Below are 22,450 nucleotides of genomic sequence, written 5' to 3' on the forward strand. Positions count from 1 at the left end.
GTGCTCTGAATGTAAGTTTGAATGTACAGAAAAATTAATAGGACATTCAGGCAGTCAAAAGAGAGCTCCTCAGTTAGATTCAGGTCTAGCAGTTCCTAAGCTACTCAAGAGATAATGCCGTCCCTATAATCCCTAGGGCAGTGGAACAACAGAATGGTGGTGAAAAGAGTCAGGAGGAGGTAGGGCTGGGATATAAAAGCTGGGGGAGGGAAAAGTGTTGCCTTTTGTGTTATGTAGTAGCAAGTGCATGTGAAGGGAAATTCTTCCCAGAGGCAGAATCTTTCCATGAGCTGATTCAACTCAGTTCTTTCTCACCATGAACCAGTGTCTCTAAGACATGACTGAGCCCATAGTACATAAACACAAGGGGCTTGTTTCTCTACTGCCTTGCACCATTTATAGTCATGTAGGGCCTGATTCAGCAACGCACTCAGTCATTTTCTCCTACATTCTATAGGACTGTTCTTTAGGATACATAGATGGTTGCCTATGGGGTGTGAGGGCCTAACCCTAATTGGCAGCCAGCACTCCTTTGCAACTAAAATGTGCCATCTGGGCAAGAGCTGATCCACTCCTTAGCTACTCTGATCTTGGGTTGAGTGAGGCATAATCTGTGTCCTCCTTCCCCACCAATACAGTAGATGAGAGGATTTTGCCAAATACTAGTGAAGTGCTCTTATGATGAAAACCAATACTGTGTATCTGTTCTAAATATAATCAACATGTCTCTATAGGTTCCAAAACATGGGAAGCAGTAACACTGCTTTCTCCAGGAGATGGTGTGCTGCGAAGCATTGAGTTGTTGTTCTCTAACCTCTTTCCACTGTATATTATTTCCTAGCATGTGTTTCTCAGTTGCAAAACAATATTGTTTATGAGGTACTTTATTTTAATTTCTTTTCAGGCTCTATTTTAGACTGCCATAAAACGGAATTAAAAATAACTCCATTTTATATAATGTGACAATTTAATGCCTCACAAGAAAAGAGAAAATCTGTTTTCAACAAAATGTAATATGTGCATAATCATCTGAAACAAAATAGTGCTAATTTAATGGATGCACCTGATACTGGCCCCACTGAACTGAATGGTAAAATGTCCATTAATTTCAGTACAATAAAATCAATATTGTCAATCCACATTTTCTATGGTTATAACTCAGTTGACTTCAAAAGAGTAATGCTATCAGAGAATCTGACCCATTTCTTTCCTGCATCATCTTGTTGCCGGCACAGAGTGCCCGAGGGAAGCAATGGTGGAGTCCGTTGCCTGGTGTGCGCTGCGCCAGTAAACACACCAGGGTGGAGAAGCAAACAAAGTTTATTTGAGATCTCAAAGCGGTGCAAGGAGACTGATATGCCTCAAATCAAGTACACTGACTTGAGCTGCTTTTCCCTTTTTAAGTTCTTTTTTTTCTTCCCCTCGCTTCCACCCCTTGTAGCACTTACATCAAGTGCAGTTACATTACGCAATCTTGGCTTCAGAAGCTCGTTAGTAATTTTCCCTTTTGCAAGTTATCTTATCCTTCTGCTAAAGGTACGCAGGCCTTATCACCACTGCTGATAGCACACCGTTACACATTTGATTTTGCAGCTGCTAGCTTTCTAGGTCAAGTAAAGTTCAACATGGAGGAGCTTTGGTTCACTGAGGCCTAGGGCAGGAGGGCTTCATCGACACTCGTGGTCTTCCACCCACCCGAGTTACCTAGGGTTATGCCTAGTGACACCAACAATCTCATGCTGCAAATCTCTCCTTAGCACTAATAAGGCCTCAGTTCAAGTATTGTGTCCAGTTCTGGGCATCACACGTCTGGAAAGATGTGGAGAAATTGGAGAAAGTTCAGAGGAGAGCAATAAAAATGATTCAAGGTCTAGAAAACATTACCCACAAGGAAAGATTGAAAAAAATGGGTTTGTTTAATCTGGAGAAGAGAAGACTGAGTGGAGACATAATAGTCTTTAAGTACGTAAAAGGCTGTTATAAAGAAGAGCGTGATAAATTGTCCTCCTTAACCACTGAGGACAGGGCAAGAAGTATGGGTTTAAATTGCAGCAAGGGTGATTTAAGTTAGACATTAGGAAAAGCTTCCTAAAAGGGTAGTTAAGTACTGGAACAAATTACCTAGAGAGGTTGTGGAATCTCTGTCACTGGAGGTTTTTAAGAACATGTTAGACAAACACCTGTCAGGCATGGTCTAGATAATGCTTAGTCCTGACTCAGTGAAGGGAACTAGACTACATGACCTATTTCTATGATTCTATACGAGTAATCTTTCCTCAGGCCAGTGTTTCTGTTGAAGTAAAAAGAGTTAGTTATGCGAGTAAGCACTACTCACATGAGTAAAAGTTTGCAGGAAAAAGTCCTTTTAATCAATTTATGAACCTCTCAAGGAAAGAAAAATCTTAGCTTTTTTTGTAGTTCATTTGTTTTTAGAATTGCAGCGAGACCAAATTAAATCTTCTCTGCAAACCAAACAGCATGATCTGAGGATACTCTTTTCTCTCTGTAGGGAAATAATTATTATACCATATGGCATGTATCTTAAAACAAGTGACCAATAGGGGACAAAATTGAATTTATTTTAAAAAAATAATATTGTGAGCAACTAAAACAGAATAAGCAAAATACAAAGAATTTCTGCTTCACGTTCCTTAATAATCTAAAATTGCAGCATACAGGAGAGTGGCATTCATTTATTAGGCTTTCACTTACTGAAAACTGAAGTGGGAGAACACGCACACCAACAGACATTTGACAAGTTAAATGGACAGAGAACTGCACCTGAATATGAAGCAGCAAAAAGAAAATATTCCACAGCACTTCATCATTTCATAAGTCTAATGGTGAAAGAGCATCCATCCAGCACCTGTTCCTGTTCCACACAGACTTCCTTGACTGTCAGAGAAATTGATGCTATAAGGGTAAATTGAGATCCATTTTCATAAGACCTCCAATTCCAATGAGCATTAAATATATTTTGCTTCTCAAAGACCATGAACTAGTTCCATAATCTAATAACCAATTTTACTGAAAACTCAGCCTCAGAATATTGTCATATTAAATTTGGTTAAAAAAAATCCTCAATGTTTTAGGTAAAAGTAAAATGATCTTTTACATTAAGAACCACTAAATTAAGTTTTTTTTATGTTGTTACACTTTGAGATGAATAATGAAGAACCAAGTAACATAAAACAAGACTGACTAATGATGGCTTAAGCCTATTTACCCTGAAATCCAATTAGTTTCTAAAACATTTCTGTTCTGATTGCAGTTGTAGGTTTCTTTGTTTTTTTCCTCCATTAGGGACTGAATCTTACAAGGTGCTGAACATTCTAATTCTACAAAGCACTTGAGCACATGCATAACTTTAAGCATGTGAGTAGTCCCACTGATTTCAATAAGACTAATCACATGCTTAAAACTAAGCATATGTTACAATGCATTGTGAGACTGGAGCCAAAGTACTTAGCATCTTTCAAGATTGAGCCCAACACCTGTTTAAATCAAACCTTAGTCTTTAGTTTAATATCTGTTGTAGAAAATGCAGATTTAAGGAATCTCTAACAGAGAATATAGAATGTACAGACTCGGGAGAGTACTGAGCTTCTGGAAACATTTAAAAAAAAATCTCATAAGAGATGATTTAACCCTTAGGCTGCTGCTATTTTTCCCTCTTGCCAGCAAATTAAATGCAACACAAAATCATCTATAAGTGTCAGCAATTGCCTGAGGCCAAAAGACAGTAAAACTACTTCCATTAAGGAAAGATAGGAACACCAAAGAGATTTTTCTTTCTCACTTCCAAATGTGAGACAGATTTCCCATAAATCTTCACACACTATTTCATTCACATTTTTAGATAACCTTTACGTATTTCTAGCTTCTCGGTATGTAGATTGATGAGAGAACCCATCACTCTAATGTTACTCATAGTAACATTAGCATTTCATATAGCACCAATGCACTAGGCACAGAGAAAGGGAAAGCATTTTTGGACACCATCCATTTCACATTACTTATGACTATGATAATAGGTCACCTCTGCCCCATCTCTTAGTTTAGATTTATTTTCACTATCATCAATTTCTCATTGCATTTTTTCAGTCATTTCAATGTTTTGGATTAAGCGATCTAATTTGTAATAATTCATGTCACCTCTAGTTGCTCTTTCCTATTTTTTTATAGTGTTTCAACCGAGATGTTTTTCCCCCTATCCTACCATAGTCCCTGTCATTATTGTTAAGTCTGTTGTTGAAAATTGAGAAATATTTATGCTATAAACTCAAATTTGGAGTCCTCCCTCAAGCCCTAACTTTTTGGGGAGAGGGGGAGGAAAGCTCCTTTCTTCATAAAATTATCATGTGTACTCCCTGCCCAGATGATATTTTCTTTTCAAAGTCTGAATTTATTCAGATAAACCATTTGAGTTACAGTATGTGATTTGTATCAGAGGGGTAGCCATGTTAGTCTGGATCTGTAAAAAAGTGACAGAGTCCTGTGGCACCTTATAGACTAACAGACTTATTGGAGCATTAGCTTTCGTGGGTGAATACCCACTTCATCAGATGCATGTGTTGGAAATTTCCAGAGGCAGGTATAAATATGCAGGCAAGAATCAGTCTAGAGATAACGAAGTTAGTCCAGTCAGGGAGGATGAGGCCCTCTTCTAGCAGTTGATGTGAACAGCAAGGGGGAGAAACTGCTTTTGTAGTTGACTAGCCATTCACAGTCTTTGTTTAATCCTAAGCTGATGGTGTCAAATTTGCAAATGAACTGAAGTTCAGCAGTTTCTCTTTGAAATCTGGTCCTGAAGCTTTTTTTTGCTGCAGGATGGCTACCTTTAAATCTGCTATTGTGTGTCCTGGGAGGTTGAAGTGTTCTCCTACAGGTTTTTATATATTGCCATTCCTAATATCTGACTTGTGTCCATTTATCCTTTTACGTAGGGATTGTCCATTTTGGCCGATGTACATAGGAGAGGGGCATTACTGGCACATGATGGCATATATTACATTGGTGGATGTGCAGTTGAATGGACCTGTGATGTTGTGGCTGATCTGGTTAGGTCCTGTGATGCAGTTGCTGGTGTAAATATGTGGGCAGAGTTGGCATTGAGATTTGTTGCATGGATTGGTTCCTGAGTTAGTTGCTATGGTGCAGTGTGGTGTTGCTGTTGAGAATATGTTTAAGGTTGGCAGGTTGTCTGTGGGCAAGGACTGGCCTGCCTCCCAAGGCCTGTGAAAGAGAGGGATCGTTGTCCAGGATGGGTTGTAGATCACTGATGACGCATTGGAAAGGTTTTAGCAGAGAACTATAGGTGAGAGTTTCTTTCTTGGGCTTGTCATACAGTAGGAGGCTTCTGGGTACACGTGTACACTGCAAGACAAGCCCAAGAAAGAAACCAACAGAACTCCATTGGCCATCACCTACAGTCCTCAGCTAAAACTTCTCCAACACATCATCAGTGATCTACAACCCGGGAACTGACCAATGGGAGGTGGGAGGGCAGTGTCTGCGGGCGAGAGCCATGTGGACTCACTTGCATGCCTCCACCTAGGAGCTGGACCTGCTGCTGGCTGCTTCTGGGCCGCAGTGTGGTCCACGGTGCCAGGACAGGCGCAAAGCCTGCCTCTTCACCCTGACTGCGCCGCTGACTGAAAGCTGCCGGAGGTAAGCCCGTGCCCGAATCCCCTGCCCAGCCCTGACCCCCCCATACCCTTGAAAACCCATGGGAACGTATTCACATTGACTTTGGTCCGCTTGAAGGAAGCACGTTCTTGGTGGTGGTAGATGCCGATTTTAAGTGTCCAGAAGTCTCTCTAATGCAGTCTGCTAGTCCAGAGAGTACTATCCAAAAACTACAGGGACTCTTTAATCATTTCGGTCTGTCAGAACAATTTGTGAGTGACAACGGACTGCAATTCATTTCTCAGGAGTGTCGAAAATTTACGAAGGCAAATGGGATACATCACATCACTTCAGCACCATACCATCCATCCACCAGTGGATTAGCTGAAAGATATGTACAGACAATGAAACAAGCTTTGAAATCGGCAAGGGACAATTATCCATTCAAAAGTGTCTGGACACCTTCTTACTACCCTACAGAAACACTCCTCATGCTATGACCAAGGCATCCCCAGCCTTTCTAACGATGGGATGACAGCTGCCCACTTGCTTTGATCTGCTGAAACCTTCTGAACCCTGACAAATTGTGCAACATAAGCAGCAAGATCAAGTCATCAGGCATGCATGCAGAGCAAAAGACCGAATCTTTAGCCCAGGACAGCCAATTTGGCTTGGAATTACACTTCTGGAGCTGAATGGGTCCCCACCACCGTCATCACTCAAACAAGACCTGTTTCCTACACTGTCTTGTTTCCTGCAGAGGGTCTCACCTGGCGGTGACGTGTAGATCAACTATTGCCAGGTCCTAACAGTCCTCAGGACACATCTTGAGTTGAGTTGCCAACTTCATTGCTTCCAGCAAGACACCGAATCAAGAGTCACCTGTTCCTGACTGTCCCCCTCCATTACTGCCGGCTACTGAGATACGCCCCTGCCTGGAATGAGCTGATACCACATCCTCACCCATTCACGTTATGAACCCTGAGCCCATTGTCAGGCCTGCATCTAAAACACTTGTGGATGCAACAACACAAGAAGTCTGCCTCAATGGCTGGATCCTTAGCTAGAATGAACCAATGGTTATGGGGCAAAATAATCCCTGGGGTTTAGCCGGGCATGGAGGCAGTCTACCCTCCTTCTGTAGTTTAGTATTTGTTTTATTTAGGGGATGTTCTTATTAAGGGGGGAGGAATATGTTGTCTATTTGGTTCTCGTGGTAATAGGATCTTGTTGTTGCTATGGTAACTGAGTTAGATTATTAGGTGATAGCCCAGCCAGTTTTAGTTGGTTTGGTTGGTTCAGTGTGTAGCAATAAATGGCTGCTTTCAAGGTTTACAGCTATCTGTGTCTCAAGTGATTTCTTCCTAAAACTGCTGCCCCCAAGGATACAACAACCTACAAAACATTGGTCTGGTCAAAAAAACCCCACAAACTAATTCATAAAGCTCAAATATTTCCAAAATGAACCTTCGCATCTTTGCTATATTTGATTTCTTTAAATTACATGATTTTTAATTGGAAATTTGATTAATTGCTATTTTGGATACAAGAATATAGACATTAAGAAATAAAAGCACACTATCTTTGGTACCTACTTCGGTATTTTTAGATCAAGACTGTGTGTGTCTTGACTGAGTGAACATGGCTATCAGATCCAGACGATAGTTTTCATGCATGGGAAATTCAGCTTCAAAGTTGAGCTTTACAACATGACCTCTTTCAGAAAAATGGAAAATCATTTGAGGGATGACATTTTTCACTATTTCAGTCTTCCCCCCACCCCACCTCTGGTGACGCATATCTTGTAGCATATTAATTACATATTGAACTAGAGTGTGAATGATATGAAACAGTATAAAACAAACAATGGCGCTGTAGCAAGGCGGTGTGGCTCCCCTCCTCCTCAGGGAGGGTGGAGCCCCATCAATCACCCCCCAGGGCGCAACCGCTGGGAGGAAGTCGCGCCACTCAGAGGGTCAGGCGGCGACCCGGAAGGATAAAAGCCGGGCCTCAGCCCTCAGTCAGGGCCTGGCCGCCAGCAGGAGCAGACGTGCCCGCTGACCCTCCTCACCGGGAAGCCGCTGAGGCCCGAGGCCGGTGGGAGCTGCCCTGCAGTCGCTACGACGAGGAGCTGCCGGAACTGCCCCATCCCCACTACGGCCCCGAAGAGCCGCCAGACCAGACCTGGTCCGCCGTCTCGGAGGTATTCCCGGACCTACCGCCCTGCCCGGACTGGGAGGAGCCCATGGTACTGGACACCCCAACGGACCAAGTAGGAACCAGGGGGGAGGCTGGAAGTAGCCCGGGGGCAGCTGACTACAGTCAGGCTGCAGAAGGCCCTGCGCCTATGTCAGTGTGTTTCGGTCAGGACCCCCTTCCCCACTGACCGCCACTAGCGGCGTCAGCCGCTATTAGGGCCCCGGGCTGGAACGCAGAGGAGTGGGTGGGCCTGCGTTCCCCCTGCCACCTGTAACCGGGTGGCAGACTCTCCCCCCTGTTGCCACTGCTCTGCCCTGCCCCAAAGGGCCAGAGCTGATAACTGTGTTTGGTGCCCCGCCCGAACCAAGGGCTGGGCCCCTACTGACTTTGCCACTGCTCTGCCCTGCCCCGCCCCAAAGGGCCAGAGCTGATAACTGTGTTTTGTTGGTGCCCCGCCCGACCCAAGGGCCGGGCCCCTTTAGACTTTGCCACTGCTCTGCCCTGCCTTAAAGGGCCAGAGCTGATAACTGTTACTGTGTTTGTTGGTGCCCGCCCAACCCAATGGCTGGCCCCCCTGTTACTGAACTGTGTCGCTGTTCGGCCCCGCGTACAGGGCCCGAACCGCCGGAGAGGACTGAGGTCCTGAAGATAGAGACCCTCGGACGACAAGACGAGGCCGTTGTGGCTCCCCTCCTCCCCAGGGAGGTTTGAGCGCCGGCACCCCCTCGTCCACAGTGCACACATACAAAAAACAGTTAATAAGGATGAACTTCTTGACTTCTCCTTTGGGAAAGTTTAACCTCTCATGTTACTCTAACCAGAAGACTTTATTTAACAGTATTAATGTCTTCTTCTGCTTTATATCACCACCTTCTTGGTAAACTTGTGCCTCATTGTACGTGAGGCAAGCCAGTGTTTTCACCTCCATCTGTCTGGTGCTATGTTGTATGGTGTAGGTTAGATAAATGTCTGTCTGGGATGGTCTAGACAGTATTTGGTCCTGCCATGAGGGCAGGGGACTGGACACGATGACCTCTTGAGGTCCCTTCCAGTCCTAGAATCTGTTTCTTGCTCCACTGTAGTCTGGTTCCACGACAGCAACATTTTTCTCAATGGCTTTTTTTATGTCATTTATTATCCTCCTCTTTTCTGTCTTCCACCAGATGGTATTCAGTCTAGGACTTGTGTAGGCTATAGCTTTTTGACATCTGTACAACCTGCCTTAACAATTTCAACCTGCTTTCTTGAATCTCTCTACTGTCTCTCTACAGTCTGTTGGCCAGGTCTTTGTAAAACATTAGTGTGTGTTAGTTTATTCTGCCAGTGGACACCAAGCATTCTCTGCAACCATCTCTGATGGAATGCATTAAGTTTCCTGTTGTATGCTTCTAGCATTTTCCAAGTTTCAGAAGCATATAGCAATGTATGTATCACAATTACATTGTATAAATTTATTTTAGTTCTTGTGTGAATTTTCTTATTTTTCCAAATATTTACCAGTCTCAAAAAAGCTCTCCTTTTCTTCTCAATTCTTGATTCCACCTTTCTGTGGAGATGGCCATCAACACTGATTGTGTTCAAGATGCACAGACTTGCTAACCAGGCTGTATTCTTTACTGTCAATCACATATGTATCACCATTGCTGACTTCATTTCATTTTCAGTGATCATGAATTCAGTGTTTTTCTGTTGGCTGATTCTTAATGCTATTTTGACCTCATGTTTGATATTGATATTGGTCTTATCCATGGTATGGTCATCTGTGTCCAACAGAACAATATCACCTGAAAAGTTGAGATCTTGAAGTTTTTCTCTGCTCCAGATAACGATTATATTTTCCTTTGTTGCTCTTCACATCATGTAATCTGCCACAACACAGACAGGAGGTGTTAAGATGTAGTCCACTGGTGATATCAAAACAATCAACCTCTCTACTTTCTGTCCTTACACAGCATTTTGGCTCTTCAGACAATAACTTGACTGCTAGGAAGCCCATATTTTTGCAAGATCTTCCACAGTTACTATGTGAATACAGTTGAAAGCTTTGGTGAAATTTATGAAGTTCAAGACTAATCTTTATTGGCAGCTAAGGCCTTTCTGAATCAGTTGTCTCTGGGTAAAGATGAGATCTACACACTCATTGCACAGTTTTCATCTATGGCTAGTCTGGTTCTGTAAAATAGTACACTGCAAAACACTTCTCCAGGTATGGAAAGTAATGTTCTGTCTTGCCAGTTAGGCAAGCTGGGAGTCCAATTTCTTTGGTAATTTACAGATCACACCTTTCTTCCAGTCCTTTGGGTCAAGTTCTTTCTCCCAAAATGTATTAAGTTTATGTATTTCATGTACTACTACCTTCTCACCAGCTTTAAGCCCTTCAGCTGTGATCATATATTCACCAGCCACTTTGCCAATTTTTAGCTGTTTAATTGCTTTCTCTATTTCTGCTTCTGAAATTCTTAGCAGTTAATGTTTAATTCTTCACACTCATCAATTAGAATTGTTGGCTCTGGTTGGTTGAGTTCTTATTTAAAATGTTCTTGCTATCATTCCCTTTGTTCTGCTTCTGTTGTTGAGTCTTTCATCTTTTGCTTTAATAATACCACTGTGAATCTGGAAAATATGGCAGTTCCTTACATACCTAAAATAGTTTGTCACTTACTTTTATGCATCTTTAGCTTCTCTTCTCTTTTTTTTGTTCTCATTCTTGCTTATCCTTCCAATGTAACTTATTTATATTTGTCTTTACATACTTCTAAAGCTTCTGTTGCCTTTTTGTCAAGTAGTATTTCAACTCCTCCTACATAAGAATCCTCCTTGCTTTCCTGAACAGACTACAGTGAGTCTTCCACATCCAGTCCATCTCATTTTGCTGACTCCAGGTCATTTCTCTGACTTGACTATTTTTTTTTCTATTATTCCACTTTGTATTCACATTCCAGATCTAATTTTAGTTTTTGGTTTTAGCTGCTAAGATCTTTTGTTTCAACTGATTAACTCTATCCTGGGTTTGGTCCAGCACCTTCATGCCTTCATCCAAAGTAATTTAATAGAAGATTAGGGTTGGACAAGTCCAACCCCCTGCTCAAAGCAGGACCAACCCCAACTAAATCATCACAGCCAGGGCTTTGTCAAGCTATGCCTTAAAAACCTGTTGACTCATGGATTCCCAGAGGCCATAGAATCATGGAAATGTAGGACTATGAGGACTGCAAGATATCTCAATAGGTCATCTAGTCCAGTCCCCTGCACTGAGGCAGGACTAAGTATTATCTAGACCATCCTCGACAGGTGTTTGTCTAACCTGTTCTTAAAAACCTCCAGATTCCCCACCTTCCCTAGTTAATTGTTCCAGAGCTTGACTACCCTGACAGGAAGATTTTTTCCTAATGTTTAACCTAAATCATCCTTGCTGCAATTTAAGCCCATTGCTTCTTGTCCTAGCCTCAGAGGTTAACACAAACAATTTTTCATCCTCCTCCTTGTAACAACTTTTTACACACTTGAAAATTATCTTGCCCATCCCTCAATCTCCTCTTCTCCAGGCTAAACAAACCCATTTTTTCAATCTTTCCGCACAGATCATGTTTTCTAGACCTTTAGTCATTTTTGTTGCTCTCCTCTGCACTTTCTCCAGTTTTTCCTCATCTTTCCCAAAGTGTGGTTCCTAGAACTGGAGACACAGCCTCAACTGGAGTACTGTCATGCTGAGCAAAGTGAAAGAATTTTTGTGTCTTGTTTACAATATTTCTCCCAATATATCCCAGAATGATACTCACTTATTTTGCAACAGTATTACATTGTTGACTCACATTTAGCTTGTGATGCACTATATATCCCATCTCCTTTTTTTCAGTATTCCTTCCATTTTGTGTTTTTTGCAATTTGATTATTCCTTCCTAAGGATAGTACTCTGCATTTATCGTAATTGAATTTCATCCTATTTATTTCAGGCCATTTCTCCAGTTTGTCAAGAACATTTTGAATTTTAATCCTGTCCTCTAACATATTTGCAACCCACCCCAGCTTGGTGTTGCGTACAGACTTTATACAAAAATACTTTCTATCCACATCATTTATGCAGATATTGAATAGAACCAGACCCAGGACATATCCCTGCAGGACCCCACTCCACATCCACTTCCAATTTGATTGTAAACCACTGATAACTTCTGAGTACAGTTTTCCAACCAGTTGTGCACCCACCTTATAATAGTTCATCTAGGCTATATTTCCCTAGTTTGCTTATGAGAAGGTCATGTGACACAATATCAAAAGCCTGACTTTAAAGTCAAGATACATCAGACCTACAACTTCCCCTCCATCCACAAAGCTTGTTACCTGCCAAAGAAGGATATTACACTGGTTTGACATGATTAGTTCCTGACAAATCCATGTTGACTATTTCTTAGCATCTTATTATTTTATTATCCAGGGCCTCCTTTAGGCCGGCTAACTGAGATACCCTTGTATCTGAGTTGTTTCCAGAACTAACTTTTTTTAATGAGGACATGTAATTAGTCTGACTCTCAACCATAGGTCCAGGGCTCCTTATTCAACACGTTTGAAGCAACCTGTCCCATGCATAGAGTCCCACCTTATAGATTAGCATGCTATTAAGTACTTTAGGATTCTAATTATTACCTTACGTTTAGAGCTGGTCAAAACTCAGAAATCGTGTTCTGCAATAAATTCTGACATTTCAAAATCATTTTTCATCTATTTAGACCAAAAATTATAAAAATTGCAAGTGAAAACATTTTTGAATAAAATCAGTGTGTTCCATTTTGATAAAATCCAGTTTCATTTTGACTTTTTAATATGAATATAATTGCAAATGTAATATATATCAAAACATTGCATTAAAATAAATCAATGTTCCAGAATGTTGTACCTTATTGAAATGCTTTTTTCATTTAAAAATAAAATCATCAATAAACATGTTCCCATGGAAAGTTTCACTTTTGATGAAACGGCATTTCGCACAGCAAAACATTTGGTTGAATTTTTTTCAGTAAGCTCCGTTTGTTACAAAATTGCTGTAATGCTCCAGAATAGACAAAGCGATAAGTATACTACAGCGGTTCTCAAACTGTGTGGGACCCCAAAGTGGGTCATGACCCAATTTTAATGGGGTTGCCAGGGCCAACATTAGACTTGCTGGGACCCAGGGCTGAAGCTGAAGCCCAACCCCTACCTCCAGCTTCAACTGGGATGGAAAAGCTCAGGCTCTGGCCCCCTCTTTTCCCTACCTGGGCTGGTGGGGCTCAGGCTCCGCCCCCATCCTGGGATCATGTAGTAACTTTGTTAGAAGGGGGTCACAGAGCAGTGAAGTTTGAGAACCCCGGTATACTATATCGATCTTCACTAATGTAAGCAATTAGTCTGTTAACATGAACAGGGTCCACTTCGAAAGCTAATCTTTTGACCTCATTTCTTTTCTTGTCACATTTCAATCTGTGCTCTCATTCCAGAGCTGTAAATCATTATTTAACTGTATGTGTTAGGAATCAAGACTGTCTTGATTAGGATTTTTTCATAAGTTTCCTAACACATTGATTCAAATTTCCTTTCTCCCTAGTAAAGGTGCACACTAAAAGCAGGACTGGGAAGCACCATGCTATGACAACCTTGATTTAGAACCCATATTTAGGAGTCAGTCAAGTTAAAAAGCCCTCCAAGATTATTTTTACCCTCAGGCAAATCTTAATTCCTTTTCCATCTCGAGTGTTGTTGCTAATTACAAGAAATGTTCTGATTCCCAACACTAGAAAAAAAATTCTAACAAAGTGACACTGACAATTCAGAGGGTGTCCTCTTTGGCTATGTGTCCTTGTTCTCATTTTGTCTGCGTCCTTGCTAATTGCGACCCTAATTTATTAGTTCAGTAGGTGCAGACAATAGTCAAGAAGATGGCTAATTGTGAAAGGGGAAAAAAAAAGAAGACTTTCAGAGAAATTTCCTAATCTGCCACCTCATTTATTACATTTCCTGGAAAGCAATGGGATGTGACAAATTCAATAAAGCTGGAGGTAAATGCCATTCAGTGGCTTTGACTCTGACATTCCTTTGACACATTATCACAAAGCATAAATGAGTATTGTTTTTTTAAATATTTCATCATATATTTTTTCTTTTTTTCAACAAGATGAACATAATAAAACATTCAGCATAAAAGCCAACTGCAAAGCAGATGTGTTCTAAAGTATAGAAATGTACATTTAAATGTAGTGGATTCTCCCTTTGTACTGATTTTTAACTAACCAGACACTTCACGGGGGTTGGTTAATAGTGGTTACAAATATTGAAAGGACTTTATGGACAAAAAAAGTTAATATTTTTTAAAATGCATAAGCCTCCAAGGAGGGGCAGCAACCTGCGGAACACATTACCAGGTGATTTTGTGAAGGCCAAAACTATAATCCAGTTCAAAAAAGAATTAGAGATGTTTATGCAGGATAGGTCCATCAGAGGCTATTAGCCAAGGTGGGGAGAGATGCAATCCCATGCTGTGGGTGTCCCTAGCTTCTGATTGCCAGAAGCTAGGAGTGGACAACAGGAGATGGATCACTCAATGATTGCCTGTTCTGTTCATTCCCTCTGAAGCACCTGGCATTGTCCACTGTCAGAAGACAGGATACTGGGCTAGATGGACCATTGGTCTGACCCAATATTTTATGAGTCTGATCAACTCAGTGTAGTTTTGCCGTATGCCAAATAAAGAAAGCTGAGTGATGAAATCTGGAATTGAACTGAGTTTTTTGAATCCCAGAGAAGTGGATGAAGTGTTCTCCCAGTAATGGACAAAGTGTTCTGAATAAGATGAGTGGAAAAGCTCTCAGAGGGAATTCCAACAGAAGTGAGTCAATAATCATGTTAATAACTCAAAAACATACAAAGCTATTCCCTCTCATGGGCTGCCCATTGTGTTCTGTCTTCTGTGTTTTCCTCTCAGACCCAATGACTTCCACAAGCATTGGATTAGCCACTCAGGCAGGAGTCCACCTGCATTGAGTCACATTGACTTGAGTGGTAGCTCCATGTGGGTAGAGGGGTCCATCCACAAACAACAAATTGCAGGTCTGTGGCTTCAGCCTGCAAGCTTTTTGGGGAAAACACAGCCTTACTTTTGTGCTGTATAGTTTTCACCCCATGGTTCATGTTTAAAAATAATTCATAAACAAATATAAGTAACTGCTCGTGGCCCGCTACAAGTCATGACTCACAGGTTGAAAACATTGCTGTCTCCATTCACTTCAGAGCAAAGCAAAGCTATGTTCTCTAACTCATATCAGAGTTCAGGAAGGCATATGCTGTGTTATAGGATAAAAAGAAAGGTAAAAGGGAATGTGTATCAATCTTATTTTAATTCCATAGAAGGGATAGAGTGATTGTGAGAAGATCTCTTAGAATATATCCACTTTACTCTAAGAAGAAGTCACCTCTATAAATCCTCTGCACTAGCAGGTAGATGGAGAAATTGCTTCTTATGCAATGCCAGCACAATAGGTACACAATTCCTCCCCTTCACATTTCATTACTGTTCTGAAACAAAAATCAAACAAGGCTTTCACATTATGTTCCTATTGAAAATAAGTGAATGGTTCTATATAGTCTTTATACTGCTGCATTTTTATGTCAAGGCTAGACCACACTGAACATTTCATAAATAAGTTATCCTGTCAACATGTATTTACTTTATAGAATAGGAAGAGAGCATTCTTTAATAAAATGTCAACTGTCTAGCTCTTTGCATCAAGAATGCCCAAAGTGAATGGCTGATCATAATTAGGCACCTTCCTGATTTGCTAACCAAATAAATTCTAGAGAGTCATCGGTTTTGCTCCTGGCTGAATAAACATGATTGCATTTACTGTTTAAATGTGCTAAAATACTTAATCCAAGTTATATTTTTAAAATTGAAAGAAAAATAATATGAAACTTTTCAGTTATGATGGGAAACTTTTCTTTAAAAGGGAGTACAAGAAAAGAATCACTCTATTCCCCACCAGGGTTACCTCTAAGGTGTGTGCCTGCTCAGCCACATTCCCTACTGGCTAGCTCTACCCAGTGTTCCTCCAGCTAGTAGAGTTGCAGAACAGGAGCTTAGGAACCCAATAACTTCAGCTGACATCACTGTAAGCCCATGTGGAATTATTTTAATTCAAATATGGTTTTATTTTTTTGACTGGATCCAATACTGACCAGCAATTGAGTGACTAGCAGAACTCTCTCTAGAACGGCCTTATTATTGATTTATATTTCTGCAGTGCCTAGAAGCCTCAGTCATGAACCAGGATCCCATTGTCCAAGGTGCTGTGCAAACAGTGCAATCAATCTTTAATGCATTCACCCAACCTAACTTCCTCTGAAGGTTAAAAAATATGGCATATGATAAGCATTGCCTCTCTCACTCAGGTGAATGGAAATGGTTCATGAGAGATTCCCAAAATAAATCCATGAACATGTAAATATCTGCCACATCCACCTTCAATTTTAGGTTATCTTTCCTATCTATGGTAAGATGATAGATGTAAGCATTATGGCCAAAAACTCTAAGAGAAGATAGGGTAGAGAAAGCTCTATTGATTAAAAGGGAAAATTACTGCCATAGACAGATTCATTTGCATAGACTACCTATCCACCATTTCTCTAGTAACACTTCGGGAGTCACCATAACTGTACATGAACGTGGATTCTGGGGGAAACTGGACTCCCAGAGAGGCAAGAACTTCTACCAGTGGCAAAAAAGAGTTTATGCCTAAACAGCCAGGACTCTGCTCCAAGGTCCTAAGTGCTTGTAGCTCAACTCCCAGAGGGATTGTGTGGTGAGATACAATGATACTGAAGACTTTGCTGCAAGAAGTGAAGCAGACTGAGGATTCTAGCTTTTGAGTGTTTCAGTCTGCAGCATTAAGGTTCTTTGAATGTAGGGGGTTTGTTTTGGTTTTTTTTGTGATTATATGTAATTAGAATTTCAAATGACCAATTGAGACATGTAGCAAATCAAAAGCATCTTTATTCACTAAAGTTATAAATACCGAGTTTCCCTTGCAATGAATAATTTATAGAGGTGTACGGTACATATTGTCCTCCTCCCCAAAACTTCTCTTTGCTGTTTTGATGTTAGGAAAATGAAGAAATTCTACTGGGATGAATGAAAGGACAATTAGCTTGGAAAGTGAGATTGTCAATTGGAAAAAAGCATATTGACAAAATTAAACTAAAGAGGAAGTGCACTAGAGGGATGTGGGTTTTTTAAACTCTCCCAAACTCAAATTAAAATCTGAAGGGATCCTTTGTGAAGATAGCTTGTACTGTAGATCTAGTTGTCTTTTTTTCAAATAGTGGGTTGACTTTCTTCTTCAATCTTTTCTAACAAGCTGAAAATGAGTGGCATGAATTAACCATTTAGGCCCAGGGGAAAGTGTGTATTATGAAAGCAAGGAAGAGAGTGAGACAATAAGTCAGACAGCATGGATCAACCTATGGTCCGCAGACCCCTGGGGGTTCAAAAAACAGAGCCGTCCAGAGGATTCAGGGGGCCTGGGGTCTTCGGTAGTGGATGTCCCCTGCCGCAGGTCTTCGGGGCACTTTGTCAGCGGGTCCTGGAGCAGAAGGACCCCCCACGGCCGAATTGCTGCCGAAGACCCGGAGCGGAAGCAGCTCCGGGGGCCCAGGCCTGCAAAAGTTTTCCAGGGCCCCCAGAGCGAGTGAAGGACTCCGCTCCAGAGGCCCCTGTGGGGCCTGGGGCAAATTGCCCCACTTACACCCCCACCCCGGGCAGCCCTGTCACAAACTATATCAAAGATTTCCAAAGAAGTCTTCACCTCCATTTGAAAATTTTTAGGGGTCAATATGAAAAAAGGTTGAAAACCACTGATCTAGACAATGTAGCACAAATTTAAATTGTCAGATTGTTCTTGAGATTTTATGGAGAATTTGCTTCTTATGTTAAACATTTTATAGGAGTCTAGTTCTGACATCTTTAAATTATACTATAATAGCAGATTTTTTAACATAATCTTTCTCCATATTTCATGGCCTATAAGATACAAACAACAGCTGCACTAAATTGTGAACTGATTTTATGTAAAAATATTAATTATTTATATGGCATTATAAATGTCTGGTGCTCTATAACAGTGGTTCTCAACCTTACCGGACTATTGTACCCCATTTAGTACTCAGATTTATCTTGCATATCCCCAGGTTTCACTTCACTTAAAAAGTATTTGTTTACAAAAATCAGACAAAAATACAAAAAAAAGTGTGTCAGCACACTATTACTAAAAAATTGCTAACTTCCTCATTTTGTCTGTATGAAATTTTAGTTTGTACTGACTTCGCTAGTGCTTTTTACGTAGCTTATTGTAAAACTAGGCAAATATCTAGATGAGTTGATGTACCCTGTGGAAGACCTCTGTGTACCCCTGGTTAAGAACCATTGCTCTGTAGTGCACAATTACCACCAAGCAGAAAAAATATCCCTTGTCCTGAAGAGTTTACAGACTTAACACATGGACCAAGACAGACATTAAAAACAAAACAAGAATGGGAGGTAATTATTAGCTTCTGCGTGTTTCATGGAAACAATAAATGCATTTAGAGCTCAATCATGCTCCCTCCAACGTCAATAGTACTTTTGCTATGGAATGCTACTGGAGGATTAGGATCACACTGAACCAAACACATCAGTGGGCTTCCATACATGTTGACTTCCCTGGTTCCTCACAAAGTGACAACATTTGAGAAATAAGAAATGGTGAAAAATAGCTTGCAAACCCCTAACTGGCCAAGGGATTTTAATTCAGTCTGGCAGTATGTTTTATTGTTCACCGTCATAACTAGAAAGCCAGACTGTTTTTTTCCTCTCCACTTTAAAAAGACATGTTTGCAATGGCAGAGATGTTTTGTGAGAAGGAGAACATACAAGCACTCACAAGGTTCACATTCAGAAATGCACTTAGGATTATCTAGCAACCAGCTGACATAGGCTGAAGGAGCTTTTTCCAGCTTCATAGAGAAAAGTTTGTTCCTATGAGGCTGATTATTCCTGACTATCATTGTCTGAGCTGATTTAGCCTTTACCTCATTATTTTTCTCATTCTCTGAGCTAGCAAAGGTATTATGAGGTAGATTTTCAGCAGATTATTAATTATACATATTGTGGTAGCAGTTGAGGGATAGTCACAGACCAGGACCCATTGTACTAGGTGCTAGCCATCCCTGCCATTGCCACAACCATGCCATCTAGGGCCTTATTTAAAAAGATGTCGAATGTCGTAAAAAAACATTGCCGTAGGAAAGCCAGATAACATCAGCTACTTGGGTTTGGCTTGAGAATTTAGCAAAGACTGCCAGGAAACATTGGCAGCTGCTCAAAAAGTATCTGTCAGTTTTTGCAACTTTGAATGCAAGATTCAAATAGATTTTTAGTGGAAACTTTTAAAGTTAATTAATTTTAGACATACAAAACAGTTTTTTTTACAAGCCAAGCATATTTGTTTAGGTTCTTAAAATCGTGCATAATTACACAAATGTATTTGCATTTATTTTAAAAAGTTTTGCTCAGCATCCCTTGCACTATTTTAATTATTTGTTACACACTTGTACCCAGATTACATTCCCTACTGTCAAATTCAGAGGTAGCCAAGTTAAAATGTAAATCCCTTATTTCCTTTCAGTAATTTTGACTAAATTGTCCATAGTCAAGTCATTCAAATCATATTGTCTCTGCTACACAGGTTTACAAATTTACAACTGATTATTTACAGACCATTTGCCTTCAGAATGGCTGGCTGTGAAGATTCTCGGGGAACAAAAGGATAGTGGTAGTAGTTTGTCACCGCCTGATCTCCCCTTGCATAATTTGTTTGACTGCCAGGGTCCACCTGAGTGAGACTGCACTGGGCTGTACTGCCATTACCAAGTTTTCTTATCAAACACACATTCTTTTTCCCTTAAGGGGTATGGCTACATTTGGAATTTCAAAGCGCTGCCCCGGCAGCGCTGCGGGAGAGCTGCCGCGGCAGCGCTTTGAAGTGTGAGTGTAGTCAGAGCGGCAGCGCTGGGAGAGAGCTCTCCCAGCGCTGCATGTAAACCACATCCCTTACGGGTGTAGCCTGCAGCGCTGGGAGCCGCGCTCCCAGTGCTGCGGTACTGATTACACTGAGGCTTTACAGCGCTGTATCTTGCAGCGCTCAGGGGGGTGTTTTTTCACACCCCAGTTGCAGCGCTGTAAAGTGTGAGTGTAGCCAAGGTTGGTGAGGGCTAGTCTGCACTGACAACACTGAAGTACTGCTGTGATAGTGCTTTAACTTGGCTTGCGTGGTCACAGCAGAGCACGAGAGAGAGCTCTCCCAGCGCTCTAAAAACCCCACCTCCACTAGAGGTGCGGCTTCCAGCACTGAGAGCGCACTTACCAGCGCTGATGCACTGTCTACACTGGTGCTTTACAGCGCTGAAACTTGCTGCGCTCAGGGGGGTGTTTTTTCACACCCCTGAGCTAGAAAGTTGCAGCACTGTAAATTGCCAGTGTAGACAAGCCCTGAATGTTACACCCAATACCTTTATTACACCATCATCCTTAATCCCTTTAGCACTCTAAAGTTTTTAACAGCTGCATAAATGCTGCCTTTTACTCCTCACTCTTTTCTTAAATCACTTATCTCCTAAAATGACACATTTCTCAGCTAATTTCTCTCAGTGTCTCTAAGCTTATCTTTGTACTTTTTTGCCCTCATTCTTTAGCTATAATTACTCTTCTCTCATGGTCACCCAGAATTTCAGTGGCATTTAACAGACCTTTGCTGTGCTTTGCCAAGTACTCTTTTACATAAGTAACCAAAGTTCCTCCCTCTATCCCCCTTATATTACTGAACTTATTTTTAGGAAAGACTTCTATACTAGAATTTAATAACATGGTTTTCTCTTTCATTTTCTTGCATTTCTTGTCTAATATTATTTCCTGGAGTTCCTTTTCCACCCAGTTCCAGTCTCCCCCTATCATTTCTCTTGGGAGTCTATAGAGACTGCCTTTAGATCTAACCTCTCTCCTCCAGCAACCTGGGAACTTCCTCAGATTTATACCTGTCTAATGCCATTGCTAAATTGCTGGGTTGTAATCCTTGACAGTAAAGCTACATGTATAATAAACTATACATTATCTGCTCCAGATGAATGGATTCAGGTCAAATCATGGCACCACTAATATTGGAATTCCCCCTCTTCCTAGGCCTTTTCCACTTGGGTTATCCAGAACACCTCATCCAGTTTTTCCATAAGAACACTTTATCCTGTTCTTTGGGATCCAGAAAATTCAGTTCAACTCTTGATTTCATCACTCAGGTTCCTTTGACCTACAGGAAAGCTATGCAGAGTAGGGAGTGGGTATAAGGCATATCACACATCCAAAGTTACACAGAAACCCTCCTTTCATATTAATTTATACATTACCTTGCATTTACTATACATTGCATCACGTTTTTTGGATTGGCTTAGTTACTTTGCAGGAAGCAATCCCTGTGCAGGATGCTCTGTCCATGCATTATCTGGCCCACTGTTAGTAAATGGGTGTCCTTTCTCATCTTAGCTGGCTCAGACACTCTGTCTTTTTAGCCTACTGAGCTATTTGCTTATCTTATTTAGCACAAACATTCTGTTTTCAACCCAATGATCTGTTTGCCTCCCTAATTCTGTCCTCCAAGAAATGAGACATCCCTCCACATGTTAATTACTCATGTCAGCAAGGGCTCAGCTTCAACTTCTTGTGGACGTTTTCTTCTGAAATGAATTTTGAGGAGTGATTTGAATGAGGAGAGGGAGTTGGCTTGCTATACTGGGATTGGGAAGCAGCCTGGGAAAAGGCACGGTTGTCTAAGAGGTCACGAGCCTGATGACATTCTCTCATTCCTCCCAACAATTCAAGAGTCTAAAGCCAGACACAGCACTACTTAGGTCTGGCCCATCCTCCCCTCTGTTGATAGAGATGGAGAGACAAATGGGCCAAATTTGATTGGTTTTGCAATCTAGTGCACAGGGTCAGAATGCCACTTGTTTTGGGGGGCCATATCAAACAGGGGACCCAGGGCAAACTGCCCTTCTACTGGGATCAGAAGTTCTGGAGGTCAAAGTGGTTCAGTTGTGCAAAACTCAGGATTGAGAGGTCTGATCTGTGGTCTTCCACTGAAATAAATTATCTCCATCCCTTGCACCTGATGTTATGTAGATGCCATCTGTGTGTCTCAAAATACTGTACTTATTTCTGTCAAAACTCCTTTGAACTGCTGAAGCACCTCTTTTGAAGCACCCTGGGAACCAGTGCAAAGAATTTTGGGGCAGTTATGGAAAGAAGCAGTTGTTAGTCGCTCAGGGTATGTCTACATCTACAATTTTGCAGCGCTGGTTGTTACAGCTGTATTAGTACAGCTGTATAGGGCCAGCGCTGCAGAGTGGCCACACTTACAGCAACCAGCGCTGCAAGTGGTGTTAGATGTGGCCACACTGCAGCGCTGCTGGGCGGCTTCAAGGGGGGTTCGGGGAACGCGAGAGCAAACCGGGGAAGGAGACCAGCTTCGCCGTGGTTTGCTCTCGCGTTCCCCGAACCACCCTGCAAACCGCA

Source organism: Gopherus flavomarginatus, chromosome 3 (assembly GCF_025201925.1).
Source record: "Gopherus flavomarginatus isolate rGopFla2 chromosome 3, rGopFla2.mat.asm, whole genome shotgun sequence".
Taxonomy (NCBI): domain Eukaryota; kingdom Metazoa; phylum Chordata; order Testudines; family Testudinidae; genus Gopherus; species Gopherus flavomarginatus.